Genomic DNA, 16,629 nt, shown 5'->3' on the forward strand with positions numbered 1-16,629 from the left:
AGGAAGAATAAAAGGCATGATGTAGCAAATCACAATATAATGGTTTGATCCCAACTACTCAAATGCTTGCTTGAGATGGAGAGAAATAGGTTTACCGACTCAACATAAAGTAAAAGACGAGGCCCTTCGCGAGAGGAAGCGGGGATTAAATCATGTGCTAGAGCCTTTTTGTGTTTTGAAATCATATAAAGATAATAAAAGTAACATTTTGAGAGGTGTTTGTTGTTGTCAACGACTGGTAGCGGGTACTCTAACCCCCTTGCCAAACAAACCTCCAAAGAGCGGCTCCCATGAAGGACGTTATCTCTACCCGCAAGGTAGATCATCCCTCTTCTCTTTTGTTTACACATGTATTTTAGTTTATTTAAGGGTTGACACTCCTCCCAACCTTTGCTTACACAAGCCATGGCTAACCGAATCCTCGGGTGCCTTCCAACAATCTCATACCATGGAGGAGTGTCTATTGCAAAATTAAGTTGCTTACGATGAATCGGGGCAAAATATGTGAAGAGAATTATTAATGAAAGTTAATTAATTGGGGCTGGGAACCCCGTTGCCAGCTCTTATTGCAAAATTATAGGATAAGTGGATGAAGCCACTAGTCCATTAGTGGAGGCTGCCTAACAAGACTGAAAGATAAAACACCACATACTTCCTCATGAGCTATAAAACATTGACACAAATAAGAAGTAATAAGTTTTGAATTGTTTAAAGGTAGCACATGAAGTATTTACTTGGAATGGCGAGAAAATACCATGTAATAGGTAGGTATGGTGGACACAAATGACATAGGTTTGGGTTAAGGTTTGGATGCACGAGAAGTATTCCCTCTCAGTGCAGGTCTTTGGCTAGCAAGGTTAATTAGCAAGCATAAGAGTCGAGGGAAACAAACAAATATACATATGATAGAAACAATCATGCATCTTCCTTGTAAGCACAAACAATTTTAACTTCAGAATAATGAGCTATGAGCTAACAAGAAAGACAATGAAACATCTACATGTATTTCTCTTTTCTATTTAAACCTCAAAGCGTTGTTGCTATTGACCAATGCTAAGTTTGCCAAAACCAAATAGATTTATTCAATGCTCCCAAAGTGATACCTATACTAACAACAAGACGAATCATATGGCGAGAAAGTGCAAACTAAAATAAGATGTGCAATATGTAAATGATAAGACTTCTCATTGATATTCCATATCGATAACTCGCACCAAGGGATACATAGACAACTAAAGGAGAGATACTTCCAAACGCAACCCATCTCATATGATAACTTCCCTACTCATGATATGACACTACTTGACATTAAAAGTAAAAGATAGTGATAATGTGATACCGCGGCACTCCCCCAAGCTTGGAACAAACCAAGGGGATGCCAATACCGATGATGGATTACTCCTTTGGTGATGGTGGTGATGAATTCCTGACCAGCTTCTCAATAAGCTCCTGAAGCTCGTCAATCCTGTATATGAGATTGCGAATCATCTCTGAATTGTGCTCGACGCGGTTAGAGAGTCTGTCTAATGGCGAGTCCCAGCTCTTGGAGTTATTTCCCCACTCTTCAGCCTCGGGCTCCTTTTCTCCTGCAGTGTTAGAGCGATCTATATCCCATCGGCTAGGCAATGCTGCCTTGGGAGTCCCTTCAATTTGATTATTGAAAATTAGATTGCGGAAGGGATGATGAGTGCACGATGGAGATGTTTTCGAAGCTAGATAATGACGTGGAACCGCTCCTCCGGTGCGAATTCTTGCGCTCTTGTTTGCATCGAAAGTGTTGTCCACCACCTTGATGCTTGCAATGGTAGCACGCGGGTGTGCGCGCGAATCCTCCTTCACCTCTTCTTCATCCTCTTCCTTGACGTCCTTGTCTTCCTCTTTCCACCCAAGATCTCGATCTTCTTCATCTGGAAACTCCTTGCCCTTGTTCTTGGAGACCATGGTGCTTCTAAAACTGAAAACAGATCCTGGCAGAAACAGACTCGAAGCAAAACACGTCGAAAACACGATATACGGACCTCCAGGGGTCCGGGGAATTATATAGCAAAAATTTTCTCGGCAAAAGGAAAGTACCAGATCGAACCAGAGTCGGAAAGGGGCGACGGGGCGGCCAGACCATAGGTCGGCGCGGGCCCGAGTCGGGCCGCGCCGGCCTATGGTGCCACGCCCTCGTGCGTCCTTTCCACTCCGTTTCGAACTCGTAATTTCTCATATTTTCCAGAAACAGCAAAAATATAGTTCGGAAAGTAAATTGCGTACTTTTCATTACCGATCTTGTTACCTATTCAAAGTCGAGTTACGGCGGACCGTCAATTTGCCCTTTGATGAAAGCTTCCGGTGTTTCCACTCGAATAATATCAACATCAACATTATAAGAATCACCCGAGATATAATGCTTGAGTCTTTGTCCATTCACCACTTGCGTAGCATTGCCTTGGAGAGAGCTAATCTTGATTGCTCTCGAGCGATACACCTCCTCGACAACATATGGTCCTTCCCATTTCGAAAGTAATTTCCACTGCAAAGAATGCGAGACGAGACCGATACAATAGGACTTTATCCCCAATATTAAACTCTCTTTTGATGATCCTCCTATCATGCCATTTTTTAACTTTTTCTTTAAAGAGTTTAGCATTTTCATAAGCTTCGCTTCTCCATTCATCTAGAGAACTTAATTGTAACAACCTCTTATCACCGGCAAGTTTAGGATCTTTATTTAATTCTCTAACGAGCCCTATAAGCTTTGTGTTCTAACTCTAAAGGTAAATGACAAGCTTTTCCAGTAAACCATTTTATAAGGTGACATTCCCATGGGGTTTTTATAAGCGAGTTCTATAAGCCCATAGTGCATCCTTCAATTTACTAGCCCAATTCTTTCTAGATTTATTAACGGTTTTACGCAAGATAGATTTAATCTCTCTATTTGATAACTCTACTTGACCACTAGTTTGAGGATGATAAGCGGAAGCAATTCTATGATTAATACCATACTTAGCAAGAGTTTTTCTAAAACCTCCATGAATAAAATGAGAACCTCCATCGGTCATAATATATCTAGGTACTCCAAATCTAGGAAAAATAATATCTAAAAGCATCTTTAAAGAGGTCTCACCATCAGCACTTTTTGTAGGTATGGCTTCCACCCATTTAGTAACATAATCAACGGCAACAAGTATATGAGTGTTACCTTTTGAAGAGGGAAAAGGTCCCATGAAGTCAAATCCCCAACAATCAAATGGTTCAATAACAAGAGTATAATTCATTGGCATTTCATTACGTCTGGAGATATTACCAACCCTTTGGCATTCATCGCAAGATAAAATAAACTTTCTCGCATCCTTGAAGAGAGTTGGCCAATAAAAACCTGATTGCAAAACCTTTTGCGCGGTTCTTTCTCCGGCGTGATGTCCTCCATAAGCACTACCATGACATTTACTCAATATCTCTTGTTGTTCATATTCGGGGACACATCTTCGCATAATACCATCCACTCCTTCTTTATATAAGTGTGGGTCATCCCGGAAATAATGCCTCAAATCATAAAAGAATTTCCTCCTTTCTTTGAGCTGAAAAGGTTGGAGGCAAGTACTTGGAAACAATAAAGTTAGCATAATCAGCATACCATGGACTGTCTCGCGAGCTCACCTTTATTACAGCCAATTGTTCATTTGGAAAACTATCATTAACGGGGACGGGATCATAAGCAATATTTTCCAATCTAGACAAATTATCGACAACGGGATTATCGGCACCTTTCCTATCTACAATATGTAAATCAAATTCTTGCAACAGAAGTACCCATCTAATAAGCCTCGGCTTAGCATCTTTCTTTGTCATAAGGTATCTAATTGCGGCATGATCGAGTATGAATAGTAACTTTTGAATCAACAATATAAGATCTGAATTTATCACAAGCAAAGACTACGACCAACAATTCCTTTTCGAGTTGTAGCATAATTTCTTTGAGCAGACATCAAGGGTTTTACTAGCATAATGAATAACATTCGAGTTTTTTATCTACTCGCTGTCCAAGAACAGCACCTACGACAAAATCACTAGCATCACACATAATTTCAAATGGTAAATTCCAGTCGGGGGTTCAACTATAGGAGCGAGTTGTTAAGGCTTTCTTAAGAGTTTCAAAAGCTTCCTTACAATCATCATCAAAAACAAATGGTACATCTTTTTGAAGGAGATTAGTAAGAGGCTTTGAAATCTTGGAGAAATCTTTAATAAATCTCCTATAAAACCCGAGCATGACCAAGAACACTACGAATACCTTTAACATCCCTCGGATAGGGCATCTTCTCAATTGCTTCAACTTTAGCTCTATCAACTTCAATACCTCTTTCAGAAATTTTATGTCCCAATACAATTCCTTCATTAACCATAAAATGGCATTTCTCCCAATTAAGAACAAGATTAGTTTCTTCACATCTACTGCAAAACTTTATCAAGATTTCGCAAACAACTATCAAATGAATTCCCATAGACAGAAAAATCATCCATGAATACCTCTACAATACTCTCACAAAAACCATGAAAAATAGCAGACATGCATCTTTGAAAAGTAGCAGGAGCATTACATAAACCAAAAGGCATACGCCTATAAGCATAAGTTCCATAGGGACAAGTAAAAGTGGTTTTCTCTTGATCTTTAGCTTTAACAGACAATTTGTGAAAACCCGGAATAACCATCAAGAAAACAAAAATGAGTATTTTTAGATAACCTTTCTAGCATTTGATCAATAAATGGTAAAGGGTAATGATCTTTCTTAGTAACTTTATTAACTTTTCGAAAATCAATGCACATTCTATACCCTACAACTACTCTTTGAGGAATGAGCTCATCATTATCATTAGGCACAACGATCATACCTCCTTTCTTGGGAACGCAATGCACGGGACTAACCCATCTACTATCGGCAATAGGATATATAATACCAGCTTCAAGAAGTCGTAATACCTCATTCCTTACCACTTCCTTCATCTTCGGAATTAGACGACGTTGAGGTTCAACAACGAGGCTTTGCATCATCTTCCATATTAATAGCATGTTGGCAAATAGATGGAGAAATCCCCTTTAAATCATCAAGAGTGTAGCCAATAGCTCCTCGGTGTTTCTTCAATATTCCCAATAACCTTTCTTCTTCAAACTACGAAAGCTTAGAACTAATAATAACGGGATATATTTTCTTATCATCAATATGAGCATATTTAAGATTATCGAGGTAAAGGCTTTAAATCAAAAACAGGATCTTCCTTTGGTGGCGGTGTTGTACCCAAATCTTCCACCGGTAAATCATGCTTGAGAATAGGTTGGCGAAGAAAAATCTCCTCAAGCTCCTCTCTTTCTTTCCTAAAAACTTCACTCTCGCTATCCTCCAGATGTTGCTGCAAAGGATTATTAGGAACAAGAACAATAGATGCACACTTGCTCCATTTTAAAATCATTACTAGGCAAATCAGCTTTATAAGGAGTTTTAGTAAATTTAGAGAAGTTAAACTCATAAGATTCACCAGCAAATTTAGTCAAAATTTTCTCTTTCTTGCAATCTATAATAGCTCCACAAGTATTTAGAAAAGGTCTACCAAAAATAATAGGACAATAATCACTAGCGGCGGACCCTAGTACCAAAAAGTCAGCGAGGATATTTAATCTTACCGCATAAGACTTCCACATCTCGAACAATACCAATTGGTGAAATAGTTTCTCTATTAGCCAGTCTGAATAACCACATCAATATCTTCAAGTTCACAAGAATCAATTTCGTGCATAATCTCCGTGTAAAGCTCATACGGAATAGCACTAACACTTGCACCAATATCACATAATCCATAATAGCAATGATCACCAATTTTAACGGACATCATAGGAACACTAGCTTGTTTGGGTTTATTAGGATGTGAAACAATATTAGAAGCATCTTCACGGAAAATAATATGACCATCCTCTACATTTTCGAGTCACAAGATCTTTAACTATTGCAACAACGAGGTTCAACTTTTATTTGTTCTTCGGGTTCTACGGGTTTCTTTTCACTTTTATGAACTGCACTATTTATAACAGAGTACTCTTTCATTTTAGCGGGAAAAGGAGTTTTTTCAATATAAGCTTCGGGAATAACGCGATCAGCGAGTTTCAATTACAACACACTTATTAATAGATGAATCAATTTTATCTTTATACGGTTCATGATACTTATCAAAATTCTTCTTTGGCAATTCATAATGAGAGGCAAAAGCTTTATAAAGATTTACGGCGACTTGAGAATCAAGACCATATGTAGCACTCATATTACGAAATTTATCGGTATCCATAAAAGCTTCAATGCATTTATAATCATAAATTATACCCGATTCTCTACCTTTGTCGTTCTCCCAACCTTCGGTATTTTCTTGGATCCGATCAAGAAGGTCCCTTTTAAACTCTTCTTTGTTGCGTGTAAATGATCCAGAACAAGAAGTATCCGGCAAGGTCTTGTCTTGAAAAGAAAGTCTTGCATAGAAATTATCAATAATAATATTACCGGGAAGCTCATGAATGGGGCATTTGAGCATCAAAGACTTCAATCTCCCCCACGCTTGGGCAATACTCTCTCCATCATGAGGCCAAAAATTATATATGCGATTCCGATCTTTGTGAATTTCACTTGGAGGATAGAACTTAGAATAAAACCGGGGCACAATATCATTCCATTCAAGAGAATCCCCATTATCCGAGTAATTTATACCAATGCGCCGCCTTACTGGACAGCGATAAGGAGAATAATTTCTTCCTCACTTCATCCACAGCAATACCGCACATTTGAATAACCCGCATAATTCATGCAAAAACGAGTAAATGATCACCGGGATGGACGAGTTCCATCCCCTTCATAGCGGTTATCCATAACATGTTCAATAATTTTCGTAGGTATTTTATATGGTATTACTTCCTCACCTGGCGCCTCATCCACTACCGTTGCAGTAGTAGTAGATTTCCCAAATAGAAAATGAAGAGAAGATCTCTCCATAATGACTTATAGTAGCGAGCAGAAATAAAATCAGCACAACGAGTAAAGGTTTTCCTTACCAATTCCACTTACCAATAGCGCTTCACTCCCCGGCAACGGCGCCGAGAAAATAGTCTTGATGACCCACAAGTATAGGGGGTGTATCGTAGTATCTTCGATAAGTAAGAATGTCGATCCCAACGAGGAGCGAGAAGGTGTTGACAAGCGAGTTTCGATGAAGGTTTCACTTGTAAATGCTCACGGACAAGTATTCGGGAGGTTTTGATGTAACGGATGAAATAAATACGAGTAAGTAAAATGCGAGAGAAATAATTGCAGCGAGTGGCCCAATCCTTTTTAGCACAAAGGACAAGCCGGTTTGTTTACTTATAATGACCAAACGTTCTCGAGGACACACGGGATTTTAGTCTAGTGCTTTCGCTACATACGGCTAAATAATCTTCATTGTTATGATAAGTGTTGTGTGGGTGAACCTATGCTAATGTACCGCCCTTCCTAGGACTAAATACATACTTGTGATTATACCCCTTGCAAGCATCCGCAACTACAAGAAAGTAATTAAGAATAAATCTAACCACGGCCTTAAACTGCGAGATCCTGCAATCCCTCCTGCATCGATATACCAACGGGGGTTTAGGTTTCGTCACTCCGGCAACCCCGCAATTAGCAAACGAATACAAGATGCATTCCCCTAGGCCCATAAATGGTGAAGTGTCATGTAGTCGACGTTCACATGACACCACTAGAAGAATAACACCACAACTTAAATATCACACCATTGAATATTACTCAACCATAGTTCACTACTAACATTTAGACTTCACCCATGTCCTCAAGAACTAAACGAACTACTCACGAGACATCATATGGAACATGATCAGAGGTGATATGATGATGAATAACAATCTGAACATGAACTTGGTTCAATGGTTTCACTCAATAGCATCAACAACAAGTATGAATAGATACCGGGAGAGTTTCCCCTATCAAACAATCAAGATCAAACCCAAATTGCTACGGCGGTGACGAGGTGCTGCGGAGGAGATGGCGATGATGATGATGGTGATGGTGATGATGTCCAGCTCGATGACGGTGACGATGGCGTCGATTTCCCCCTCCCGGAGGGAATTTCCCCGGCGGATTCCTGCCCGCCGGAGAGCTCTTTTCTCTCTGGTGTTCTCCGCCCCGCGGAGGCGGCTGTAACTCTTCGCGAGGTACCCCTTCTGGCTTAGGTTTTCGGGACGAAGGTTTTCGCGAAGAAAAGGAGGCGAAAGGGGTCGTGGGCCCCCGGACCATAGGCCGGCGCGGCCGGGGCATGGGCCGCGCCGCCCTAGGGTGTGGGCCCACCCGGCTCCTCCCGGCCCCTCCTTCGGCTTCCTTCGTCATCTTGAAAAATAGGATTTTTAGTATAATTTCCTTCCGAGTTGATCTTCCGAAATATTGCGTTACGACGGTGCTTTTTCCAGCGAGAATCTCGGCTCCGGTGTTCAATCCTCCAATAATGATGAAACATGCAAAATAGATGAAATAACATAAGTATTGTGCCCCAATATGAAATATATCAATGAATAACAGCAAATTATGATATAAAATAGTGATGCAAATTGGACGTATCACCTCTCCCACCTCGGAATAAACGAGCTGAGTCATCTCAAGAAGAAGACTTCGAGGAGTCAGACGGAGAAGAAGATAGGTATCACTGACCAAGGTGGTGCCCTGATGGACTCAGCCACTCTCAGAAGCGTAGAGTGCAGCGGCTACGAAACTTGGAGGAAGCCGAGGCACAGTACCTGTACACGTTGAGGAAGGCACGGCCCGATCTGGCCGGGAAAATACAGCAAACATTGGAGACAAAGGCGCGCCCGCCAAAGAAAGTGTGGCGCCCTAAACAGATGAAAGCCGATGCACAGGCATCGGCTGATGCCGATGCAGAGGCATCGGCTGACACGAACATGGTGTTCATACTCCCGTCGGAGTTTCGCGCCCCAAACGACGAGGAGGTATCAGTGGCTCAATTCGACTGCGGTCCACGACCGGTTATCTTCGAGAAGCCACGAGATAGAAGCTACAGGCATTTGAAAGCCCTATACCTGAGAGGTTATATCAATGGGCAACCTGTCAGCAAGATGTTGGTTGACACCGGGGCGGCAGTCAACATAATGCCGTATTCCATGCTACGACGTTTGGGACAGTCCAATGATGATCTGATCAAGACCAACGTCACATTGAGCGATTTCAACGGCCAAGCAACGAAGCAAAAGGTGTTCTGAATGTAGATCTTATCGTGGGCCGGAAAACCATACCTACCGCGTTCTTCATCGTCGACGAGCAAAAGCAATTATGCCGTCCTACTAGGAAGGGATTGGATTCACGCTAATCGTTGCATTCCATCTACAATGCACCAATGCATCATACGGTGGGATGGAGATGACGTGGAAGTCGTTCGAGCGGATGACTCAATCGAGATATCGTTAGCTGCCATGAGTGTTTGGGAAGCGGATGACCAAGAGCCGCTCTCCGGAATCGGTTTAGAAGGCACGTGAGCGCATCGAAGCTTCGAAAAATGGGGTAAGGCTGGTTTTATCCACCGGCCTGACGGAGTAGCAACGTCCAAGACAATGGACGTACGTGGCAAGGCCGATCCCTGCGATCGGCCCCAAAAAAAAATGGAAAGCAAAGGTCTCATCTCAAGCATGTCACGTAGCTACAGCGGAAATCCAAGAAGTTGCAAACCATCGTCAAGCATTGCAATGGAAAAGGAGGCCGATTCTAGCAATCGGCCAAAATTATCCTCGACATGTGTTCAACATTGATCCAACAGATGCCTGAAGAGCCGATACCATCAATTACTTGACAGAGTCGGCTCGGGGGGCACATAGACGGATAGAACACGAGGATACGAAGTTTGAAGTGGCTGTCAAATGCCCGGCAGTTCAAGATATATTCTTTGATAAAGTATGGGGGCCGATACATGAGTAAATCAGCCGTAAAAAATTGAAAATTTTTAAGCACAGCCGATGCGCGGACATCGACTTAAGGATAAAAGCCGGTGCATGGCCATCGACTCAAGGGGAACAAACTGTTGTAAGCAGAAGCCCAATGGAGCAGTCATCGAGTTACATGGAGAGGCTCTAATGAATGAACTCCTCAAGGGAGCTGTTGGTGACTCGAATCCTCTCTTCAAGGACCCCTAACTCCCATTGGCAAGTCTTCAAGTTCAGCAGTGCTAGCAGGAGCGTCAGTTTTGGCGTCCAGAGCTACCTTTGGCTCATTTAAAGCCGCTGATATTTGTCTGCTAGATTGAGGACCAGTACCCTGACTAACGACAAGAGCAGCATAAACATGCAAGTCAGGTTAAGGAGGAGCCCAACAAAGGGAGCATATCTCTTCTAGGACCATGAGGACGGCCGATGATGAAGCAATCAGCTGTGGCATTCCTGCCTGGAGGCCTGGCCAAGGTGGCGACTTGGTAGCTGTCACTTTCAGAGGTTGTTACTTCCAGAGTTTTGGAGGGCATCAGGAATTCGAAACATCCTCACCGGAAGTTGCATCAGCCTGCCAAAGATGATGAGCCGATCTGAGCAGCAAGGTGCAAGAATTGAGCTAGGAAGAATTGGAGAACTATTACGCTTGAGGCTTCTTAGTTCAAAGGAGCTGCTGATCCTTCCCAGCTCTTTAGGGCATCGGTTCTTTGGGCGTAAGCTTTTCTGCCACGTTTGGATGGGAGCTGAAGAGGCTCGGGGGGCAGCTCGCCCTCAAGGTTCTTTGTTCTGGGGAGCCGATTTTGTCGGAATCTGCTGGCTCTGCATCACGACTCGTCTGAAGAATGGTGTTGATGTTGCAAAATTATTAGTTTCAGCATGTAAGTCGATGCAGCGACAAGCCCAGAACTCTATTGAAGACACCTACCCAAAACCAGATTGCCAGCCTGCTGGATTGGCTGGTAAGATTCATAATCAGGTTTTATGATCCTTTTTGAGGTGTCTCATGATGCAAAGCCGATGCACAGCCATCGACTCTAGTACAAATGCGCAAAGTTGCCAAGTTGCCAGTTCGGCAGTGCTATCAGGAGAGTTTTGGCATACAAGACAGCCTTTTTGCTCATTGAACTGTGGGTGATCATCTACAGTATCGGTTGTCAACGGGAGAAAGGTGATCGGCTGGTTGGCCCTGCATGATAGCTCTCTCAGATAAGATCGAGCTCAGGTCCATTTGTCTGAATTACATGTCTTCATCACTGTCTCCGCCTTAACGGAGGCTCGTGGGGCAGATGGCCTGGTAGATGCTCTGTTTTTAGAAGCCGATTGGAGTGTCGTCGGCTGGTCCTGCGTCGCAATCTTCTTCAGAGATGATGATCCACCAGAGCTCAAAGTCATCAGAGAAGATGAAGAATAGATTATGAGGGACCAATGTGTTGCCATCGGCTCATTTGAACATTGGTTAAGTGGATAATCGGCGCAGTCAGTATAAGGGGGAATCGGCTAAATCGGCATGAAGGAAATCGGCAAAATCAACTTGGGGGAATTCTTCATTGATAAGCGAGATTTCTTACATAAAGAGCTGATTGCTCTCAAAAGGTAGTACTAAGGGGATACATTGCCCCGTCTACTGCTACTGGCCCTATGCTAAGATCCTATCTAGGGGACGTTGCTGCCCTCCTCGTCGTCGTCGTCGTCGTCGTCGCTGCTGCTGGCGCTGCTCCCGGCCGGCTCGTCGTCGCTGCTGTAGCGACCGCCGGCAGGACCCTCGTTGTCCTCGTCCTCCTCGTCAGCGTCGTTGTCGTCGCTGTCGACGTCGCTGAGGTTCCCGGGCCAGAGGCAATGGCGCTTGGCCGGCGGCTCGTCGGAGGAGCTGTCGTCCTCCTCCTCCTCCACCACCTCCTCGGAGGAGGTGACGCCGTCCCAAGGGAAGCGATCATCATCGCTCTCCTCCTCCGATTCCCCGTTGGCGAGGAAGCGGAGGTCGCTCTCCCCATCGGTCAGGGACTTGTCGTCCTCTGACCAGATGGAGAAGTTGTGGCTCGGCTCGTCCCCGGCCTCGATGGCGCGGCGGATGTTGGCCGCATGGGCCTCCTCCGGGTTCCACTCCGGCGTCAGCTCGCGGGAGGAGGAGGATTGGGCGGAAAGACCCGATGAGGAGGAAGAAGAAGAAGACATGGTATCGCAGGAGGGCTTTTTGGAGTGCTAATGCGAAGGGGATGAAGTGGCGAACCGTCCGGCACAGATAAATAAAGGGGATATAGTGGAGATTTAATGCCATGACGGTTCTCGAGGACATGAGGCCAAAATTGTCAAATCACGCAGAGGAGCTAAGGAGGCGAGGCGACATGATGAAGGACTCTGCGACGGTTCTGCTTTGCCACAACATGACCCTTCGAAGAAAAACAGATGGTTTTGAAATTATCATTACCAAAACCAGGGGGGCATGTGTTACCACCCGATTTTGGCCAAATCAGGAGGTGGGCCGTAAGTGAAGATGGGCTTTGAAGATTACACGTGGAGCGTCTTTGAAGCGGCCTTGCGCTAAGAGTTTGGGCTAGATTGCCCGTGTATCTGTAACATAGTAGATCGCATCGTGTTTAGAATTAACAGATAGAGTTTAGCCCGTGCACGGTTAGGTGCACGCCTCAATTAGAAAGTCCCTGGGACTATAAATATGTATCTAGGGTTATCGAGAAAGGAGGACAATCATCGTTCAAACAAACACAAATCAGGCGCATCGCCACCCCTTCCTTCAAGGGTTTCTTCCTGGTAAGCATCATGCTGCCTAGATCGCATCTCGCGATCTAGGCAGTATACGTTTATTCGTCTACCTTGTGCTACTCGTGCTGAAGCGTTGTTGATGGCGAGTAGCACTACTTATCTTTAGGTGTTTAGGGGCTTGCATTGATGCTTTCTCGCGCATATCTGCTTGGCAATGCCGTCCCTCGACACCTAGCTGCCCTTACACCTATCTGGGTGTAAGGGCAGCATCTTGCTTGTTCGTTACTTAGCAGATCCGATCCGTTATAGTTGCTCCTTGTTCTACAAGGATTAGTTTAATATCTGCATGATTAGGCCTTATGCTGGGGTCAGACGATCCGGTAGTGCGTTAGGTGTTGTTTACCGTTCCTGCAAGGGATGTTCCGGGAATTAACGTAATGTTGGTTTTTAGGCCTCTTGTAGGGGTAGTTTTCATCATCTTCCGTATCTGCTAGGCCCGACTACGCGTAGGACGTTCCGGTTATGCGGTGAAAACCCTAAACTCGTAGTAGATTGGTTTAGCTTTGTTTTGATCAAGCGGGATCCCCATGCCATTGCAAATCCAACATGAACCATGGGGCGATCGGCTCTTTGAGCCGATCCACGAGGAAACCCGAGAGCCGATAGGGCTCGTATTTAATGTTTACGTGTCTACCATGCAGGAACAATCGAAGCAATCTAACACCTTCCCGATCGGGTCTAGGTCAGGTGGCACGCCCTAGCAACCGCCGGGACGTGGCCGGAAGACTTGCGGGACGACGCGAGGTGCCAGGGTCCACTAAGCGGCCTTGGGAGCCTCCCGGCTCTTCGTGTTGCTTAACCATTGCCCGCCGGTGGGTTTTGGCAGGTAACATATACAGATACACGGGCAATCTAGCCCAAACTCTTCGCGCAAGGCCGCTTCAGATATTCTCCACGTGTATCTTCTTCAAGCCCATCTTAATCGCGGCCCATCTCTGATCCGGTCAAATTCTGGTGATAACACATGCCCCCCTGGTTTTGGAAATGACAATTCCAAAATCACTCTGTTTTTTCTTCGTCGGGTCATGTCGTGGCAGAGCAGAACCGTCGCAGTACCCATCATGATGATGCCTTGCCTCCTCAACTTCTCCGCGTGACCTGGCACCACTTCCTCGGAAACTGCTGTGGCATTGAATCTCCACTATATCCCCTCTTATTTAACCGCTCCAAACAGTTCGCCACTTCATCCCCTTGCTCTGTTTTGGCCATCGACACCCAAAAACCCCAATCTCAGAGCAATGTCTTCCTCCTCTTCCTCCCTTGAGCAATCGGCTCTCTCTTTGTAAGAAATCCTATTATTAATGAAGAAAATATTCCCCTATTAATTTTTCTTTCTTGTCAATTTTGCCGATTGTCAAACGAAGTCGCTGTACAAAGAGCCGATGGCAAGGCATCGGCCTGCACTACAAACGCGATTTGAGGCCAAACAGTTGCCTATTCACACGGTCAAACGAGTCCAGTCCATGTCCAAACTATCCTCCAACCTTAAACGTGCAGATTCAAATCCTCAGCAAATCCATCGGGAGATTCATCTCAGATATCATGATCTCTCGGTCTCGAAACTCGATTCGTTAACCTCGCTCAATTGAGCTTGTTCCTCTAGAGTCGATAGCAATGCATCGGCTTTTATTATTCTGAAGTCGATGTCCGTGCATCGGCTGTACTAGTATACTGTTGTCTTCGCATATTTTCTCAAGTCGATGTCTGTGCATCGGCTGTGATTTGTATGTACACATTCGATTTTTTACTGGCCGATTTTAAATCGGCCCCCATACCTCACTGCCCATCATCCCACATGCTTGGGAAATACTTCTTGAGATGCTGGCCATTGACAGCCACTGGGAACTTCACACCATCCAATTGCTCAAGCATGTATGCATTCCCCTTTAAAACTTGATCGACTTTGTACGGGCCGTGCCAATTTGGAGACCATTTACCATACACTTTGTCCTTAGTCCCCAACGGCAATACAGCCTTCCCATACCGGATCACCAACTCTGGAACTCCTTTGGCTTCACCTTCTTATTATATGCGCGAGCCACCTTAGCTTTATTCTCCTTGATTTTCTCAAGTGACCATAGTCTGAGTTCCGTTGCATCCTCAATGCTGTCGCTCATTAGGGCTGCATATTCTTCAGCAATTAAATCATTCCGAAATGTTATCCGTCTCGACCCAGCCTTGATTTCCCAGGGTAACACAGCTTCTTGTCCATAGACCAGCTGGTATGGCGAGGTTTTTATTGCTCCATGACACGACATGCGATAAGCCCACAAAGCTTCTGACAATACCTCATGCCATCGTCTAGGGTGCTCGTCGATTTTCCTCTTAATCAGCTTGATCGAGCTTTTGTTGGACGCTTCGGCCTGCCCATTTGCTTGAGCATAGTATGGAGACGATCGGATCAGCTTGATTCCCATATCCTCGCAGAATTTTCTAAACTCCTTGGAAACGAAGACCGAACCTCCATCGGTCGTGATAGTCTAGGGAATCCCGAATCTATGAATGACATGTTCCAACACGAAACTGATAACATCTTTCGATGCTACTGACTTCATAGGGACGGCCTCCACCCATTTAGTGAAATAATCTGTAATGGCCAGAACCCATTCATGGCCTTTGCTCGATGCAGGATGAATTTTGCCGATCATATCCATGCCCCAACCTCGGAATGGCCAAGGTTTGATGATAGGATTCATTGCTGATGCGGGTACCATCTGAATGCTCCCAAACTTCCGACATGCTTGACACCCTTTATAATACTTGAAACAATCTTCAAGCATGGTGGGCCAATAAAATCCCGATCGCCCGATCGGCCACTTCATCTTATGAGCCGATTGGTGAGTTCCACGATGCACCTTCATGCACCTCATGCAAGAGCCGATTGGACTCGGCTGGTCCCAAACATTTGAGAAGTAATCCTTCCAATGTCCTGTATAACATGTCATCGCCAATCAGTACATACTTCATGGCCCTATATCTTATCCGTTTAGGTGCCCCCCCGAGCCGAATCTTTCAAGTAATTGAAGATATCGGCTCTCCAATCATCTGGTTCCATGAACTGCACCTGGAAATCGGCTCCATCGGCTACGACCTTGTATCCTGACGCCGTTTGTGCGAGACCGTTTGCCTCGGTATTTTGCGACCTTGGGATCCAATGGAAGTTTATATATCTGAACCGCGTCATCAGCTCACGGCATTGTATCCATAATGGAAAGAGCGACTCGCTCTCACACTTGTACTCTTCCGTGAGTTGAGAAATCACCAATTTGGAGTCTCCAAAAATCTCAACCGCTTCCGCCCAGCGTCCAATAGCAACTCCATTCCCTTGCACATCGCTTCATACTCAGCAACATTGTTGGTTCAAGGGGTAGCTATCTCGATGGAGAAGGAAAATGTTGCCCCCCGAGGCGACACGAGTAGCACGCCGATGCCGCAACCATCCTCACAGACCGATCCATCGAAGAACATGGCCCATGCACGCACAGATAGTGCGGCTACGTCCGTGTTTATTCGTTCAGCGATAAGATCAGCCAATGCTTGTCCCTTGACTGCTTTCGCAGGTTGATACCGGATATCAAATTCCGATAACGCAAACATCTATTTGCCGAGTCGGCCTTTCAGTACAGGAGCCGACAGCATGTGCTTGATGACATCCGATTTGCATATGACTATGATTTCTCGCCGACGAGCAAGATGTCGCCGGATCTTGGTGCGAGTGAAAAATAGACAGAGGCACAACTTCTCAATTTCAGGTACCTTGTTTCGCATCCAACATCCTTCTGCTGAGGTAGAAAACCACTTTTTCCAGACCATCATAAACCTGCACCACCACCGATGCGATGGAGGTGTCA

The sequence above is a fragment of the Lolium rigidum genome, chromosome 7 (genome assembly GCF_022539505.1).
Source record: "Lolium rigidum isolate FL_2022 chromosome 7, APGP_CSIRO_Lrig_0.1, whole genome shotgun sequence".
In the NCBI taxonomy this organism is placed as follows: domain Eukaryota; kingdom Viridiplantae; phylum Streptophyta; class Magnoliopsida; order Poales; family Poaceae; genus Lolium; species Lolium rigidum.